The sequence below is a fragment of the Lygodium microphyllum genome, chromosome 5, assembly GCF_053477565.2.
Source record: "Lygodium microphyllum isolate KBCC chromosome 5, Lygodium_microphyllum_v1.1.10, whole genome shotgun sequence".
NCBI classification, from domain to species: domain Eukaryota; kingdom Viridiplantae; phylum Streptophyta; class Polypodiopsida; order Schizaeales; family Lygodiaceae; genus Lygodium; species Lygodium microphyllum.
This window is the reverse complement of record NC_141139.1, coordinates 145,389,758-145,407,387: the sequence shown is the minus strand read 5'-3', so window position 1 is coordinate 145,407,387 and position 17,630 is coordinate 145,389,758. Positions and strand designations below refer to the sequence as shown.

The 17,630-nt window shown below is 42.0% G+C and overlaps 1 protein-coding gene across 1 annotated transcript in view; it reads left to right on the top strand.

Moving 5' to 3' along the window:
* Positions 1-17,630, top strand: part of MGD1 (monogalactosyl diacylglycerol synthase 1) — a 115,406-nt gene that overhangs the window by 39,587 nt on the left and 58,189 nt on the right. The window lies entirely within an intron of this gene.

Sequence of the window (17,630 nt, the reverse complement as noted above, 5' to 3'; positions counted from 1 at the left end):
AGAATATCTAAGTCCTTTTTCCACATATGGAAGCTGGGGAAATTTGATTGTTGACTACAACTCTTTGCTTAAAAATTTCTTCTCAATTACTTTAAGGATAGAAGTTCAAATCTAGAGAGGTTGATTGTCTTTTAATCATATGAGATTTTGAAATTTTGTTAAAGTTGATAATGTGGCATACCATGATAGAGGCAAGAGTTCATATTATTTTGGCTAATGGATCCATCAAAATTGTTGGCCAACATTTTGACAACTAGAGGAATGCCCAAAACTTACCACAATGCTCTATGGTTTTTGGGAATGTGGATTCTGAAATTGTTAGCAGAGTATTTGTCAGCTCATGTGTGAGTCTGAGTTTGATCTGGGCTGGGCATTTTTATTAGGTATTTTAGGTATTTTTCTGGTGTGGCATTTTATGCCAGTGGGACATTTTATGCACCAGTCGGACAGCTTTAATGCTGGCCGACCAGCATTGTTGCTCCCCACTTTTTCAGCCTATATATACTCAGTGGCTCCTCCTCAGTCAGTCACATCATCATCATCTTCACCATCTGCAGACTCTGTGGAGAGAGGAGCCAGTGCCAGTGCCCACGCAGCCAGTGACTCACTGTTGTATGCGACTGTCTCGTGTTCAGATATATGGATTCCATTTCCCGTGCATACATCTGAGTTCTCATCTGTATCGTGTTCTTTTCTTTTCTCTTTTTGTCTTGTGTTTCAGCAGTTTATTTCAGCACATGTTTATGCTTCCACCGCTGCTCCACTTCTGACATGGTATCAGTTTTCAGGATTTGTGTTTCTGCTGTGTTTTCTTGCTGATTTCAGGACTGTTTAGTACCCCTGCTGATCTGACGATTGCTGTTGCAGCCAGGCGACCTGTTTTGGGGCTGTTTTCAGCCTGCGTTTTTTGCAGTTTTGCCATCGCCTGCTGCCTCCGCACCCTCTGCTGCCTACGCACCCTTTGCTGCCTGCATTTTTCATCTGCAACTGCTGGCGACAGTTTTCTACCTGTTTTTCTCCAGTTTACAGCTTGCGTTTTGCTGATTCAGCATCTCTCGTGGCTGGGTGGCTGTTCCTTCAGGCCGTTTTTGCTGTTTTTGGCAGTTTTTGATTGATTTTTTGACTTTCTGCAGCAGATTTTGTCTTCTATTGATCAGATTTTGGGTTATATTGCATGTGAACTCTCATTTTCTGTAGTCTGTGCTTGTGTTTTGGCTGTGTTTCCTCTCTAAATTCCATCTCTTCTCTACTTCTCTTCTTATCCTCTCCATATGGCTCCTCCGTGCACTTCCACTGATGATAAGTTACATGGACCTGATTATCTCACATGGAGTGCTGTCATGAAAGCTTGGTTTGTGCAGAAGCGGCTATGGTACATCGTCTGTGGAGCTATTGCTCGACCTCTCCGTCCTTTTCCTCTTCCTGAAGACTTTGATGAGGACAACCATGATGCCTCCTTGAGATTACAGGGGCGGCTTCCGGCACATTATGGAGGTGAGGCTTATGTAGCTTCAGAGAGGGGTGACGGGAAGAAGAAGTCGAAGGCCCAGTGTTACCACTGTGGCAAGAAGGGACATTTGCGGAAGGACTGCAAGAAGTTAGCGGCTTCCAGGAAGAAGGAGCAGAAGACGAAGCGGGATGCTGACTCTACCGATGAGTCCTCTCCTTCATCAGACTCCGACTCCGATCCTCCGACCAAGGTGAAGTCCAAGGCGCGGAAGGGATGCTCTTCTTCGGATCGCGGGAAGGGCTTGGTGGCCCCTTCCTCGGCTGCTTTCTAGTGGTGGTGATGAGGTCATCCCTCACGACTCTCGTGCCAGAGAGCGAGTGTGAGCGGGTGTTCAGATGGGGCAGCCGCGCCTCATCTATATTTTTATACAGGTGCACAGGTTCCAGAGAGGACGTCCCTGACGCATCGACTTCAGTTTGGCGGAATCAAATCCTGGAGCTGGGATTGACATCCAGGTTCATGCTGAGCTAGTTATTTGACAGAGAACGGGAGGCTTTCGTCTGTAGCTCACATGAGGGGACAGTTTGGCGGTCTGGCCAAAGGCGGGGACTCCATGGTCACATATGTTCAGAGGCATTTTTGACAGGATGGTCTTGTATGCTACTGAGAGACATTAGTGATGGACACAGAGACATGCTATGATCTTCTCTATTTTCAGGTGTTTGGTACGATCGACATCGACATCAGGTTCTCTCCGAGGCACCTTGGTGGTGGCTTGATCACCCACTGCTTGGGTATCCCTGGTTCTACTTGGTGGTTCTATGTTGTATAGTTTCTGATCCCTTTTCATTGTACTATTGTATTGTATCAGATCACTCGTGATCTGAGAGAGGGTGTTAGCAGAGTATTTGTCAGCTCATGTGTGAGTCTGAGTTTGATCTGGGCTGGGCATTTTTATTAGGTATTTTAGGTATTTTTCTGGTGTGGCATTTTATGCCAGTGGGACATTTTATGCACCAGTCGGCCAGCTTTAATGCTGGCCGACCAGCATTGTTGCTCCCCACTTTTTCAGCCTATATATACTCAGTGGCTCCTCCTCAGTCAGTCACATCATCATCATCTTCACCATCTGCAGACTCTGTGGAGAGAGGAGCCAGTGCCAGTGCCCACGCAGCCAGTGACTCACTGTTGTATGCGACTGTCTCGTGTTCAGATATATGGATTCCATTTCCCGTGCATACATCTGAGTTCTCATCTGTATCGTGTTCTTTTCTTTTCTCTTTTTGTCTTGTGTTTCAGCAGTTTATTTCAGCACATGTTTATGCTTCCACCGCTGCTCCACTTCTGACAGGGGGGGGGGGTTGGTGCAACAGATTGGCTCGCTCTAGACAGCAAGTGTAACAGTCTGAAGGATGGTAAAAGCAGTTGGACTGTGTTGAACAGGTGCTAAAGCACTTGCAGAGTCTGATGGTGAATGGCCAAAAGGATGCAAGTGACGTAGTGCACTCTCTCTTTATAGAGATGGAACCGATCAAAGTTTGTGGGTTTGCCTATGGGACATTGACGCACACTAAGTGCATTTGAAGGATGGTGATAGGAGCTGGACTGTGTTGAACAGGTGCTAAAGCACTTGGGGAGGCTGATGGTGAATGGCCAAAGGGATGCAAGTGACCTAGCATACACTCTATTTGTAGAGATGGAACCAACCAAAGTTTGTGGGTTTGCCTATGGGACATTGAAGCACACTAAGTGCATTTGAGTTTTGGGTTTGTTTAATGAGCTAATGAATGCGTAACGTGTAGTGTGCCTTTTTTAGCTTAACACTCCCTTTCAGCCCAAAACGGGAACTAAGATAGATTGCCAAGCTAAGCTCATCCCATTTTACCCTGAGAGGTTCCTTTTGAAAGCAACTAGGGCATTGGTCAATGGGTGCATGGTGGCTGCCCAAGAATGTACCAATATTACAAAGGGGATGTTTATCTTTCCTAACGAGCCCAAAGGTTGCTCTAGAGAGATCAAGGCATCAAACAAAGAGCACATGTTAGCTGCTTGGTGGTCTACCTGGATCTACAAAGGCGATGTAGAAATCACTTTGAACCTTTTTTTTTTTGGGTGCCCATTGCAAGAAAGGAATGGTTGACTTGTATATTCAAATTACAACACTTGATTCTTGACTCCCTTACGAGTGACAGTTGTATGATGCATCGGGGCAGACACCCATACAGCCTCCGTAGGTCCACATACAAACACAACCGTCTTTCTTTACCAATAAGATGGTCATAGAGGTAATCTACAGACTACATAATGGGAGGACACAGGATTAGGACAGTCTAATGGTAGAGCACTTCTCACATGCATGTGACACACTGGCATCCATATTGGCATATATGTTTCAATAGAGAAGTATGCGACAGATTCCGCAAAATATGGTTAGACTATACTATAGTCCCATCTCTAAGAGTGGTGACCCTCTAGTCCCCAATAACTATAGGACCATCATGATCGGCCACGCATTGGCTAAGATATGTGGATTGATATTGAAGCATGAGCTAAGTGCATGGATTGAGATGTAGAGGAGGAGAGCATAGGGATAGATTGGTTTTAGATGTGGATACATGGTACACCACATTGGATTATACATCATGATCGGCTACACATTGGCTACTACTAAGATATGTGGATTGATATTGGAGCATGAGTAGCTAGTATGGAGTGAGATGCAGGGCAAGAGAGCATAGGGGTATAGCGGATTTAGATGTGAATACACCACATTGGATCATATCCTCTCACTTAGGGCAATCATTGAGGAGGGCGGAGCTCGAGATAGGAGGATTTATTGTTGCTTTGTAGATTTTTGAAAGGTATTTGACACAGTACCTTGAGCACACTTTATGCAGAGATTGGAGGAGATTGAAATGCCATAGGGTATGCAATGGGGCATGTATGGATTGGACAAGAGAGTAACATGCCGTATGCGCACACCTAGAGGGTGGATTGATAGCACCATAGGAGTAAACCAGGGATGCCCACATTAACCCATACTATTTGTACCATAGATGAGGTGTTCGACTACATTTATAGGGGAGGTGGAGTTGGAGCTAGCCTAGCTAGAGTGTTGATACTGGTACTACTATATGCCGATGGCATTATACTTATTTCAGACCCATTGAAGGGCTTGCAACATCACTTGAATGCACTATATACTGCAGAGATAGAGATCTATAGTGAAACTTAAAAAAATCAAAGTCATGTAAGGGTTAGTGCTAGCTTCTTGCAAAGTCAAGATAGAACCAAAAAATACCACATAAGACTGTAAAACATGCATACCCCAATTTCAAAGAAAAGTGCTTGTTGTGAGTGCAATGTGTTGGGTTTTGGGATGGTTTCACTACCAAAAAGTAGGCATACTAAGGATGTAGGAAAGTAAGACGAGGAATGTGTGGTAGAAGAGAGAAATTAGGCCAGAGTTTGCCTTACAAAAATTAACCGATATGCAGGTGAGAGGTGGGGTAGGTCTTCAGTAGAGTGTCGCCAACATTTGATCTGGGAGAAGGCTCCATGATCTGTTGGATTAGAGGGTTTGTAGGAAAAGTGGGCTCAAATTTTCCAGCTGCGTACTTGATGTAGAGAGCAACTCAAAAATAGATGGGGACTCAACAAGTTTATCCTCAAGGTAGACAAGGGGCACTTGAGCACCAAACTCCATATCAATGGCATTGGCGGACCAATCAGAGCTCCACCTTCTGCAAACTCAATTCCCCATGTGAATATTAGGGTTTCTTATGTAATTGATTGAATAGCTAAGTGTTAACACCTTAGCTGACACTCAAACTCATAGAAGGTGGGTAATTGGGAATATCATTGTGGGAATTTGTTCATGAACAAAGTGACTTGATCATCATTGATCAACTGACTTGGATAAGTAAATGGTGGTGAATTGAGCGAGCGATCGCCAATACTCAGTGAACTTGATAGTTAAATCATCCCTTTGAGTGATTTTGAACGCTTGGAGCTCATGGTTAAGGTTGATACATCAAGTATGGTCACGACCTATGTAGCAGTCGACTAGATGTGTCTAAACGTGTAGATGCAAGGTCAAAGAGGTTGAGAGTGAAATTTGGGTATAAGACCCTCATCGACTCGACTATGACTATGGCATTTCTGCTCTTCCAACAGTCAATTACCTCATATGAGAATTGGCGGGCGTCAAGCTAGGGTTCTTTCCCTTGAACAAGTTTTCACAAGCCTTATGAAACCAAGACATGCCACATTAGATTAGATGAAGTGGTAATGTTAGACCCGTTGAAACAATATTATTCATAAATGCATGCTTGGCTAATGCGAATGGATGGATGGCTTGATGAGGAGGGGATAGGTGTCAAAAGTGGAGCAACAGTAGAAAGTGTAAACATCTGCTGTAAGAAACTATTGAAACACATAACAAAAGAGAATGGGAAGGAAGGAACATTGAAGAACACAATACAGATGAGAACTTACATGTATGGGAAATGGAATCCATTATCCATATATCCAACATGAGATAGTTGCATATAATAGTGAGTCATTGGCTGCATGGACACTGGCATTGGCTTCTCTCTCCATGGAGTCTCCACACGTGTGACGGCAGATGAGTGACTGAGTGAGGAGGAGGATCCTAAATATATAGGACAAAAATATGTTCTCAATATGATCAGGCCGGTCAGCAATAAATGCGAAATATGACCAAAATGAAGACCATAAAAATGCCTAAAATATCCTAAATAATGTGCCCAGCTTGTGCATGCACAGACTCACACATGAGTTGATATATTTGCTAACAATAGGTGGGTGGTATATGATAAAAATTCTGATAACTAGGTGCTACATGAGGCATTGAAGTGCTTGGCATAGTGACTCCAGATGTATGCCCTAAAGGAGGTGATTGACTTGATGGACCACATATGCCGAAAAGGTGTAGGAAGACCCACTAGGTATTGTCATGTTGTCAAACTGTGCGGCCTCTTGGGAAATGGGAGAATGGTGTGGGGCTTGAGACATGTGGGTGGGATACTTGTGCGTATAGGTTCCCATGAATTGTTGGATTGGGGGGATAAACCCTTGCTATTGGTGCATCTTTACTACTTGGATTTGCAAACGCAAAGGAACTAAGGGGATAGGATGTGCCTATGCTTGAATATCTCCCTAGTTTGGATGTTTGGTTGTATAGGTGGAATGGTGAATGGTGGAGTGTAAAATGGTGTGAATGTAGATGTGGGTGCAATGTAAGAAAAGGGTGGGATTTGAAATTGTGGTAAAGTTGTACTAAATGGGCCTGAATGATTTTGAAATTGAAATGATGATGATGGTGATGCACCTACTTCGTTCTGACTTTGAGAAACAAAACTTGGAGGAAAAGATGGAGAATGAAAACTTACAAAAGTGTTCATCGATTTTCTCTTTTAGGCACCTCTTTTGTGTTTACATACAAAAATGGTTCTCTTCAGGACTTATTCCATAGTCAACAAACTGAAATCTATCTTCCTCATAACTTGTTCCAAAATCTTGCATGGATGTAGAAGCAAAAGAAGAAGGGTTAGAAGTAGAAACTTGTGTGCCTTGCATTGAAGTGGATGTATTAGGTTGGAAGAATGGAACATACTCTAGATCTCTTTTTGAGAGGGGCCCATTCCTAATGGAGGCTCAAATGATCCTCCAATATCTTTAGATTTATGTGAAACATCTAAAGGTAAAAGATCATGTTTACCTTCAATAGCTTGCTAGGCTTGATGCGTGACATTCAAGTTGTACTCAACTTGTGAAATCTCAAAGCGCCTGTAGAATCCATGATAGTTTGAAGTCCTTTCACTAGTCTCAAAACCTCATTGGGCAAGCTGTGAAGCCACTCTTGCTTGGGTCTCGGCATAGGATGTATTGGAGGCTGAAGTGGCATGGAAGTGTTTGAAGTCATTTTGTCTTTGATTGTTCCTGTTTTTGATGACGAGCTTTCCAATTGAGGGCCTAGCTTTTTTCGGAGAGTACCTAGCTTTGATATCATGTAAAGAAAATACTTGCCTACAAATAGCAAACAAAATAATACAATGAAGCATAGACTGTTAAAAGAACTTCGTAGGATTAGGGTAACTCAGAGACAATAAACACATAAGCTGAATAATAAATGATGAATAAATACAATGGTCAATGCAACAAACACACTATGCAAAGGGGAATATTGAATCTTGAACTCCCATGACTCAAGGACTGGGGTAGAGAGTAGGAGCTAGAGAGTGCCTCACACTTTGATGGATCCTCAAATGCAGCAGACAGCTTCTGAAAGTACAGTGGTAGTAGCAAACATGGATTTGGTAGTCTTTGGATTAGTGCTGGATGAAGCTAAACTCCATGAACAGTGAGGAGCAGGTAGGAAACAATCCAGAATGGACAGGCGACAGGTGCTGCAGCAAAACACAGCTGCAATGATGATGTGGTAAGCTGTACGGAATGGCTGGACAGAAAATGCAGATCTGATTGATGACATCAGCATTCAATGACAGCTGCATAGTGCAGAATGCAAGCTGGAAGAGCCGTGTTAGCAGCAAACAGCCCATCTGATGTGGATAGCAGGCTGCAATCAGTTGCTAGGAAGGAAGGAGAGGCTGGACAGTAGGCGCCAACTTTGGACAGCAGTAGATGGCATTAGACAATAGCTTGAATTTAGATATCCTCTATGAATGGGGTGTGAACAATTGAGATTGGTGTTTGCAATCAGCAAAACAGGAATGAACAATGTCTATCTATTTATAGAAGTGTGGATTCTCCTAAATTAGGGTTTGGCTTATGGGGCACAAACATTCTCTAGGAATGAGTGTTGTTTACTGAAATGGTAATACTTGAATTTTGGGGCTATAATAAAGAGCTAATCAGTTTATAATGCATCTTTAGCTCAATGTAGGGCTTTTGCATCCTGAAGCTTCAAAGGCACCACACAATACTAATAGGAGATAGGAGACTTGCTCCCCCAGAGGAATCTAGGTAGAGAGCAATGAGAGATTTTTTCCATAGATTAGACCCAACATGCACTACTAGTTTAGCAAACACAAACTCATCCTACCATATTTCACCTACCCCACATGACGGAGTCACACCAAACAAGGCCATTGCAATTTACTGAGCATGGTGACCTCAACCACTTGATCAATGATGCTTGAGAGACACATATCATAATCAAATTAGAGCCATCAATGTGAGACATGGGAGAGTCACCCCTTGACACATTAGCAAAGTGGGCGTGGACCACATCATATTTGGGATCATGTGCTAACCTTAAGATATAGAGAGGAGCTATTATAGCTAGATATTGCTAGGAGTCTAGACAGCTCATGTGTGAGTCAGAGTTATGCTAGGCATGGTTAGGCATTTTAGGGATTTTATTGTGGCATTTATGATGCTTATTTGAGGCGTTTTATGCTAGCCAATTGGGCATAGTTTTCTCCTATTTATACTAGGCTCCCTTCTCATTCAGTCACATCATCATCTACATGTTCTATGGAGAGCGGGAGCCAGTGCCAATCCCTACCTGCCAGTGACTCACTGTTGTACTCGTCATTCTCATTTTTGGTATATGGATTCCATTTCCCGAGCATCCATCTGAGTTCTCTTGTTTGGAGTTTTTTTTGTGTTTTTCTCTTTAGTGTTCAATAGTTTATTACAACATTTGTTTATGATTCCATTGCTGCATCCACTTTTGACACGGTATCAAATTTCAGGATTAGGGTTTTTGTCACTGTTTTCTAGTGTTTCAGGTTTGTGTTTTGGCTTTTCTGTTGCTGATTGGACTTGTTCTTGATTGTTACGACTGATATCCAGCATGGGCGACCATCTTCTGTTAATTTTTGGCCTTTTTTCAGCGTTTTGCAGTCTACCATTTGCGTTTTGGGGACAACAAAGTGAGGTGATCTGTTTTTATGCAAGATGACTGAGTTTATTACAGTTATTGACTGCATTTTGACTTCCTTTGCGTTTTCACTGCTTGTGCTTGTGTAGGGCTGGGTGATAGTGTTTCATGCTGAATTTTGCTGTTTTTGGTTTGTATTTTCACTTTCTCCACTATGTAAACTCTGCTATAAAGTTTGTTCTCTTGGTTTGGCTTGTACTCTCTCTCCTCCTCTTCTTTCTGTTCTTTTCTATTTTTATCCTCTCCAGTTGGTTCCTCCTTATTGTTCCACTGATGACAGATTACATGGCCCTGATTATGTCACATGGAGTGCTGTTATGAAAGCTTAGTTTGTGCAGAAGCGGTTATGTTGTATCTAGAGCTTGTGAGTGTCCTACTCCTTTTCTTACTGATTTTGACGAGCATAATTATGATGAAGCTGTGCTCACATGGGATACTAATGACGCTCGTGCATATTCTACCCTTCTTCGCTGAATTTTTAGAGAAGTTCTTCCGATAGTCACCGCCTGTAGGACTTCTCTTGTGATTTGGGCGAAGCTTCAGATGTTGTATAAGGCTTCCTAGCCTATGCGTGCCATTGCTCTTTATGGACAGCTCTAGCAGATGAAGTTCGAGCCTAAGGGCACTATTCAATCTTTTTTGCTTCGTGTCATATAGGTATAGGATCAACTTTAATACATGCAGTCTACTCTTCTAGAGGCTTATCTTGTGGGGACTGTCCTCTACAAGCTCCCTCTAGAGTTTGATGGAGTGGCCAATGCTTTGTGGGCCTAGATGACATAGACACCCATCAGTTTTCTTAGTTCTATAGATATCCTTTATATTGCTTGAGCATGAGATGTCTTTGAGTTTACAAGGGAGGCTTCCATCACAGTTTGGTGGCTCGAGTAAGGCCTTTATAGCTTCAAAGAGGGGTGATAGGAAGAAGTTGAAGGCCCAATGCTATCATTATGATAAGAATGAACTTTTGCGCAAGAATTGCAAAGAGTTAGCGGCTTCGAGAAAGAAGAAGGAGAAGAAGAAAAAGCAAGATCCGGACTCCTTTGCTGAGTCATCCTCTTCATCAAACTCCGACTCAGATTCTCCAACCAAGGCCAAGGTTAAGGATCGGACAATGTCATTTTCTTTAGACCGTGGGAAGGGCTTGGCAGCCCCTCCTTCTACTTCCTAATAGTGGTGATGCATTTATCCCTCTTGACTCTCCGATGCATAGAAACAGGGAACGCCCCTTTCGGGCCTTGATTAACGCGTTTCGGCATGTGTCTACCAGCGAAACGCCCATGGAACGATCCTAGCCGTTCCCAGCCCCATTCCAGCCCCATTCCAACCCCGTTCCAGCAGCCATTCCCTGTTTGGAATGGTCGTTCTCTAGAAATCAGACTGCACTGTCCCCAAATTTGGGACATTTCAGATCAGGGATTGCCCCAAATTTGGGGCTTTTTCAGCAAGGATTTGGGGCATTGGTCTTGGTTGCAATGTCCCCAGTTTTAGGGCATGTCAGATCAAGCATTGCTCCAAATTTGGGTCTTTTTGAGCAAGGATTTGGGGCATGGAATTGGCTGCAATGTCCCCAAAAGGATTGCCCAAAATTTGGGGCTTTTTCAGCAAAGATGTTGGGCATTGGACTTGGTTGCAATGTCTCCACATTTGGGGCATTTCCAATGTGTTGACTGATTTTTATATATATACATATATATATATATATATATATATATATATATATATATATATATATATATATATATATATATATATATATATATATATATATATATATATATATATATATATATGCTGTTCCCCCCGTTCCCGTTTCCTAATCCTAAGCGTTCCTCTTGTTCCGGGGGTTCCATTCTCGTTCTTGTTCCCCGTTCCGGGTAACTATGCTCCAATGACAGAGAGGGAGTGTGCGAGGGTGGTGAGGTGAGGCAGATAAGCCTTATCTATATAGGCATATAGGTGCATAGGTTCCAGAGAGACATCCCTCATGCATCAATTGAAGTTTGGCAGGTTCAAATCCTGGAGCTTGGATTAACATCTAGGTTCATGATGGAATGTTACTTCACAGATAGTGGGATTGGCTCCTAGTCTGAGCTCACATGAGGGAACACTTTGGCGGTCTTGGCCAAAGGTGGGGAATCCATGGTCATGTATGTTTAGATGCATTTTTTGGCAGGATGGTCTCTACTGCGAGACATTGTTGACAGACACAGAGATATGTTATGACTCCTCTCTATTTTTTAGGAGTTGGTACGATCGACATCAACATCAGGTTTTGTTTGAGGCATCATGTTGGTAGCTTGATCACCCACTGCTTGGGTATCCATGGTTCTGTTCTGGTGGTTCTTTGTTGTATGGACTATGATTAGACTTTATCATTGTATCATTGTGTTGTATTAGATCACCCATGATCTGAGAGAGGGTGTTAGTAGTCTAGATAGCTCATGTGTGAGTTTGAGTTATGCCATCCATAACTAGGCATTTTAGGGATTTTATTGTGGCATTTATGATGCTTATTTGGGGCATTTTATGTCGGCCAACCAGCATTAAATAGTGGTCGACTTGCTCCTATTTTGGCATAGTTTTCTCCTATTTATACCGGGCTCCCTTCTCATTCAGTTATGTCATCACCTACATGTTCTATGGAGAGAGGGAGCCGACGCCAGTCCCTACGAGCTAGTGACTCATCATTGTACTTGTCATTCTTGTGTTTGATATACGGATTTCTTTTTTGGAGCATTTTTTCGAGTCCTCTTCTTTGTAGTGTTCTTTTATGTTTTTCTCTTCTGTCCTTGTGTTCAGCAGTTTACTACAGCATCTGTTTATGCTTCCATGATGTATCCGCTTTTGACATATATTTATTACATATAGTCTTAGACGTAAAGACCTTTTGATTTTATAAGTTAGCCTTATGCTAGGATGCATTTTTCTTTCACTTTCATGATGAGACAACATTGGACATACACATACGTTGGTTTTCTATTATAGGCCACATCAGCCATTGGTAGGCGTTAATATTTGTGTGTGTGTGTGTGTGCGTGCGCGCGCGTGTTCCACTTTTTCTTACCCTGTCCATCCACTTTTGCAACGCTATACTTTGACAGCAACAACACTGAACATACTGGCAGCAGTCCACAGGAGGGGGCAGCAGAAAACACAGTCTACCAGCAGCCAATGATGATGTGGCAGATTTTGGTAGGTTGTGAATTAGATGGAAGGGGAGAATGATCAGAGATAAAGAGGACTACCCTACATTCAAATATAGTATCCGTTGTCATCAATAATTCTTTTTGTGGCTGGTTTTGTGGAGTTAAATATGGCTGAAATACTAGTCTGCTACAACTGGCTGTCCAGCAATTGCAGATCTAGGCTCTAGCTGCTGCTTCTTTGCTGAAATTACCTTGGCTATGTGTAAACTTAGGCTCTTTTGCACCATTCATCAGCATAGCTACAAGGAAATGCTAGGCACATCAGACTTTTTGGATGCATTTAAGGGTCTTCTTCCATATGCTATTGGTTTAGGGGCTGATTTTGATGTAGAAAATCAGCCATTACAGCATGCTGAAGCTGCTCCACTTGCCCAAAATCAGCCTCCAGCTGATCTAGTTTCTTATAGGGCAATGGAGGACTCAGCTGTGTAAGAAAGGGCTGCTATACATACAGCCAAAACAGTCCTTAGATGGCTGTTACATGCTCTTAAAGTGAGTCATATGGATGCTCATTTGCCTCAACTTATACATTCAAGTGCTAGAAATGCAACAGGTGTAAATAAATACTCTGACACAGAAACACAAATAACAATCGTACGACAAAGCACAGACTGATAAAAGAACACAGTTAGGGTTAGGGTAACTGAGAGACAATGAACACAGAAAATAACTGAAGTGATATAATTGTTGAATATACAATGCTCATGCAACAAACACACTATGCAGTGAATGGATACTAAACCTCGAACTCCTGTATCTTAAGGATCAGGGCAGGGATAATGAGTTGGAGAGTGTGTTGTACTTTGAACAGATCTTAAATCGCAGCAAGGAAGCTTTCGGATGTTGAACACTAGCAAACGCAGCAGTGAGAAGTTGAATCTGATGTGCAGACGGCAGTGAGGAGAGAGAAAGACAAAATGCAGGCTGCAGGAGAGAGAAAGACTAAAAACGCAGGTAGGACAGTCTGCAGGAGAGAGAAAACTGCCAAACGTAGGCTAGAAAACCTTGCGATAGCTTGCAGAAGTTGGGTGACAGCTGTATGCAGATCATATTGTTCTCATTTCAGATTCACCGGAGGGATTGCAGTGCTATCTAGATGCTTTGCACATCTTCTACGCGGACACGGTGTGAAAAACTCTGGAATGCATCATCATCCGACTTTCTTATTGATGTAGAGAGTCAATGTGATCTGAGTCATTAGAGTTAGTGTTTGTAGTATAGATGATCCAAAAATACTAGATTTTTGGACAATTTTAGCCTATTTTAGATATGTTGAAAATTATTTATTGTAAATATCTAAAAAAGCTAGAAAAGCTTCTAGATTAGGATGGCATGCAAAAAGCAAATTGCTTTTTCAATCAGTTATTGGATTTTTTATAAAAAAGAAATAGGGACGAAATCATGCCGTTGCGATCGCTGTTGATGACAGGTTGAAAACTGCTCTTTGAATTGAAAGAGGAAGAAGGAGTGATCTGGGAGATCCTTGATCGGGCGTCATGGAGCTTTATCCCTCTTCCGAAGCCAACGGAGCCATCAGATTTGGGTTCCGAGCAACAGAGGAGCTGTTATTTGGATGCACGTTTTTTGGTCTACAAAGGAGCTCTAGGAGATCTAATGCGTGGAGATTTCTTGTGAGTAGTGCTAGACAAAGGACTTTAGGTTCTGCCAATACGGATTGATTTAATTCATTGTGCTTTGTCTTTATCGTGTTTACCTCTTGTCAATTATTTTTCTTCTCTTCCATCTCCTATCTCTACTTCTTTCTACCTCTAATTCTTTGCGGATTGGACATTTCGACAAAAACCCCTTCAACATTGGTGAACCCGATGTGAAAGATCGTCAGAAGAAGGAAAGACAAGATGGGAGAAACTTCAAACACAATCTCCAGTGATGTTTTGGAACAGTTGTTGCAAAATATGAACATGCTTCTGCAGGTACAACAACAACAACAAGTGATGCAAGCTTCTGCTCAAACAGAAAGTGTTGTGATAAATGCTTTGCAAGTAGTTGAGCGTGAGATGAAGTTATTCAATGGCAGGAATGTATCTGCATATATATATACCTATGCTCAAAAGATGGAATTCTTTGGGGTGGCTCAACATACATGGAGCTGATATTTTGTTTGGATCACTGTACATGGACTGAAAGCGCGGATTACAGAATTATACATGCAGGATGCTGACTGGGTAGCTTTCAAAAAGACACTCAGGGAATAATTTTACATTGAAGATACCAATTTGATTATGTACAAGACTTTTCAGGATTGGGTTTTACAACCCAATAAGGGTCTTGTGGCTACAAAATTGTTAAGAGAATTTGAAAGTCGATTTGAGCAGTTGGGTCTTGCAGAAAAACAAGCTCTTGCAAGTCAGAAAATTGAATTGTTTCTACAAGCAGTAGATCTTGAGCTTCAAGAGAAGCTTGATGGTTTACTAGAAGATCAGACTACAGAGATAGGTTTTAAAACATAGTGGAGACATGTCAAGGAAGCTGTTACTGCACTTGTGAAGAAGCATAAAAGAAGAGAAAGATTGCATGTCTCTAGCTTGTCTAAATTGCATGTCTCTAGCCTGTCCATTGTTACGGGCAAAACAGTTGAAGTATCCAGTAAGCCACTCGCTTTTGTGGCTAACCCTATGGCTGTACCTGCTATTGTTCCCTCTGTTAGGGAAAAAGTCTTAGATGAATTGGTCAAAGGCATGCAGGATCTACAATTAAAGGTTGCAAAATTGGATGAAAAAGGACAAGAGAAAAGGGGACGGACAGTAGCTCCTAAGCCAGGAAAAAAATGTATGTGGTGTGATAGTTTGCAGCATAAGAGAAAGGATTGTGTTACGTATTAGGAGGCCTTGGCACGACAACTCATCTTTTGGAAAGATGGCAAGATCTATGTATAAGAAACGTAATTGCCTCTTTCTTTGAATTTTGGAAAGGAAGGTATGCAGAAGTTGTTAGAAGATTTGGCTGTTCGAAATGCTTATGCGGTGGTACATGCTTCTTCGTTTGGTCTACAATTGGATAGAATGCATGGCCAAGTGATGGTTGTTCAAAGGTTGAAATATGGACATATGCTTTACATGCAGCTGAAAAGAGAAAGGTTACTGATTGTGAAATGTCTCATGCAGGGCAAGACATTCGTGACATAACTCGTTGGGAATCACCGGTAGATGCATATTTAGTGTAGGCATATTTTGCAAAGGTACAAAACACGGATGTACTTGTGGAAGAGAAACGAAAGAGAGATGAAGATAATGCAGGGATTCTAAAAGAATGACAAGAAGAAGTGTGGATCAGCCTAAAGCTACAAATCAACCACCTCCTGAGTATGTTATGGAAGAGGTCAGTCATGAGCAAAAACAGGATAGCAAAGAAGAGGGCAAAAAGAAGAGTAAGCAGCCAGGGTATAAGTTGCAGTTTAACATTGAGACAGCCACAGATCTTAAGAAGGTTCTTGAAGAACGGATCTTAAACAGTCGGGTGGAATTCACCTTGGGAGAGGTGCTTGGCATTGCCAAGCGAGAATTTCATGATGAGATCATTGACATAATTAAGAGGAAGCGTCAGTTTCTTGGTGATACCACTAGTACATTGTTGCAATTTGAAGAGGAAACTGGTTTGTTGGGTATTCGGGCTGAATATGAGCATGAAGTAAGTACTGTATTATCTATGCAGGATGCTACTAATCAGTGGACAACATGTGGAAAAGAGAAGAAAGTGGCTGAAAATGCATTGTCTTCTAGCAATATGCATGGTGGAGTAAGGCAGATGCAACAATATGGGGAAGAGACTCTAGGATTTATTTCTCACAGTCACTACACAAGAAATCATTGGGCCAGGGCTACAACTGAAGTGGCAGTGAAAATAGGGGAACATGAATCTCCTTGTGTTGCTCTACTTGACCATGGGTCTGAGATAAATGTCATTGAGCGTGGATTGTATGAAAATGATGCATGGCCTGTAGACACTGATCATGGTTGGTGTACGAGGGCTGCAAATAACTTTTTGGGAGAGTTCTATACTGCATGTCCTAATGTAAAAGTGACAATTGGTGATGTACAAGAAGAGCAACACATCTTTATACAAGATAATTCCTCATATGCAGTGATTTTGGGACAGCCCTATATTACAGGAGTGCGTATGGAAACAAAGGTGCTTGATGATGGTTCTGCTTATGCAAGAGTTAGAAGCAAGGATGAGAGGAAAGCAGTCCAATTCCTTACTGTTTGTGTTAATCGTCCTAGAAATTGTGATATGCTTCGAGAGTCTCCTTTGGCTCCAAATGCAAGGGAATTCAAAGATTTGGATTTTCACTAAGCACTGTTGTAATGCGGGGCTATAGTAGTGCTGCTCACAGGATATACTCGTCTCTTGATGGAATGAAGTATGTATTTACTATTGGTTATTCTCAGTTTACAGCAAACAGTTCATGTTGGTTTAAGCCTATGGAAGCTATGTACAAAGGCGAAACACATATCTATGAAATGGGCTACTAAGGAACTGAGAGCATTGGGATTGTTAGCTGAAAATGAAGGCATTTCAGGTATCTTTTATGGGCTGAATATTAATGACACTATGGCTGAAATTTCAGCAACTATGCATACAGAAAATGAGGTTGAAAATAGAGTGTTGTCAATATGTTCTTTGGATATGTGTGATGCTATAGCATTGTTTGCTCAACAGGAAGGATTACAATGGACTGAAGCACTTGTGGAGACAAAGTCTAAGACAGTTGACAAAAAGGTAAAACCAATTGCTTTGCCACTTCCACCAGAAAGTGAGGGTTTGTATAAAAAAGTGCCAAGGCAGCCAAGCTTACGGGAACCTAAAGATATAGATCATCAGTTTACATTTAAAACATTACAGGAATTGAAAGTTGGTGCAGAAGGGTTTCTTTTGCCTGCTGAAAGACACTGTTTTATGTAGATGTTGGCTAGGCATGGAAAGGCATTTGCATTTCAGCCAACTGAAATAGGTTATGTGGATCCAAATTTTGTCTCTCCTATGGTAATATTTACTGTGCCACATGTACCATGGAACTTGA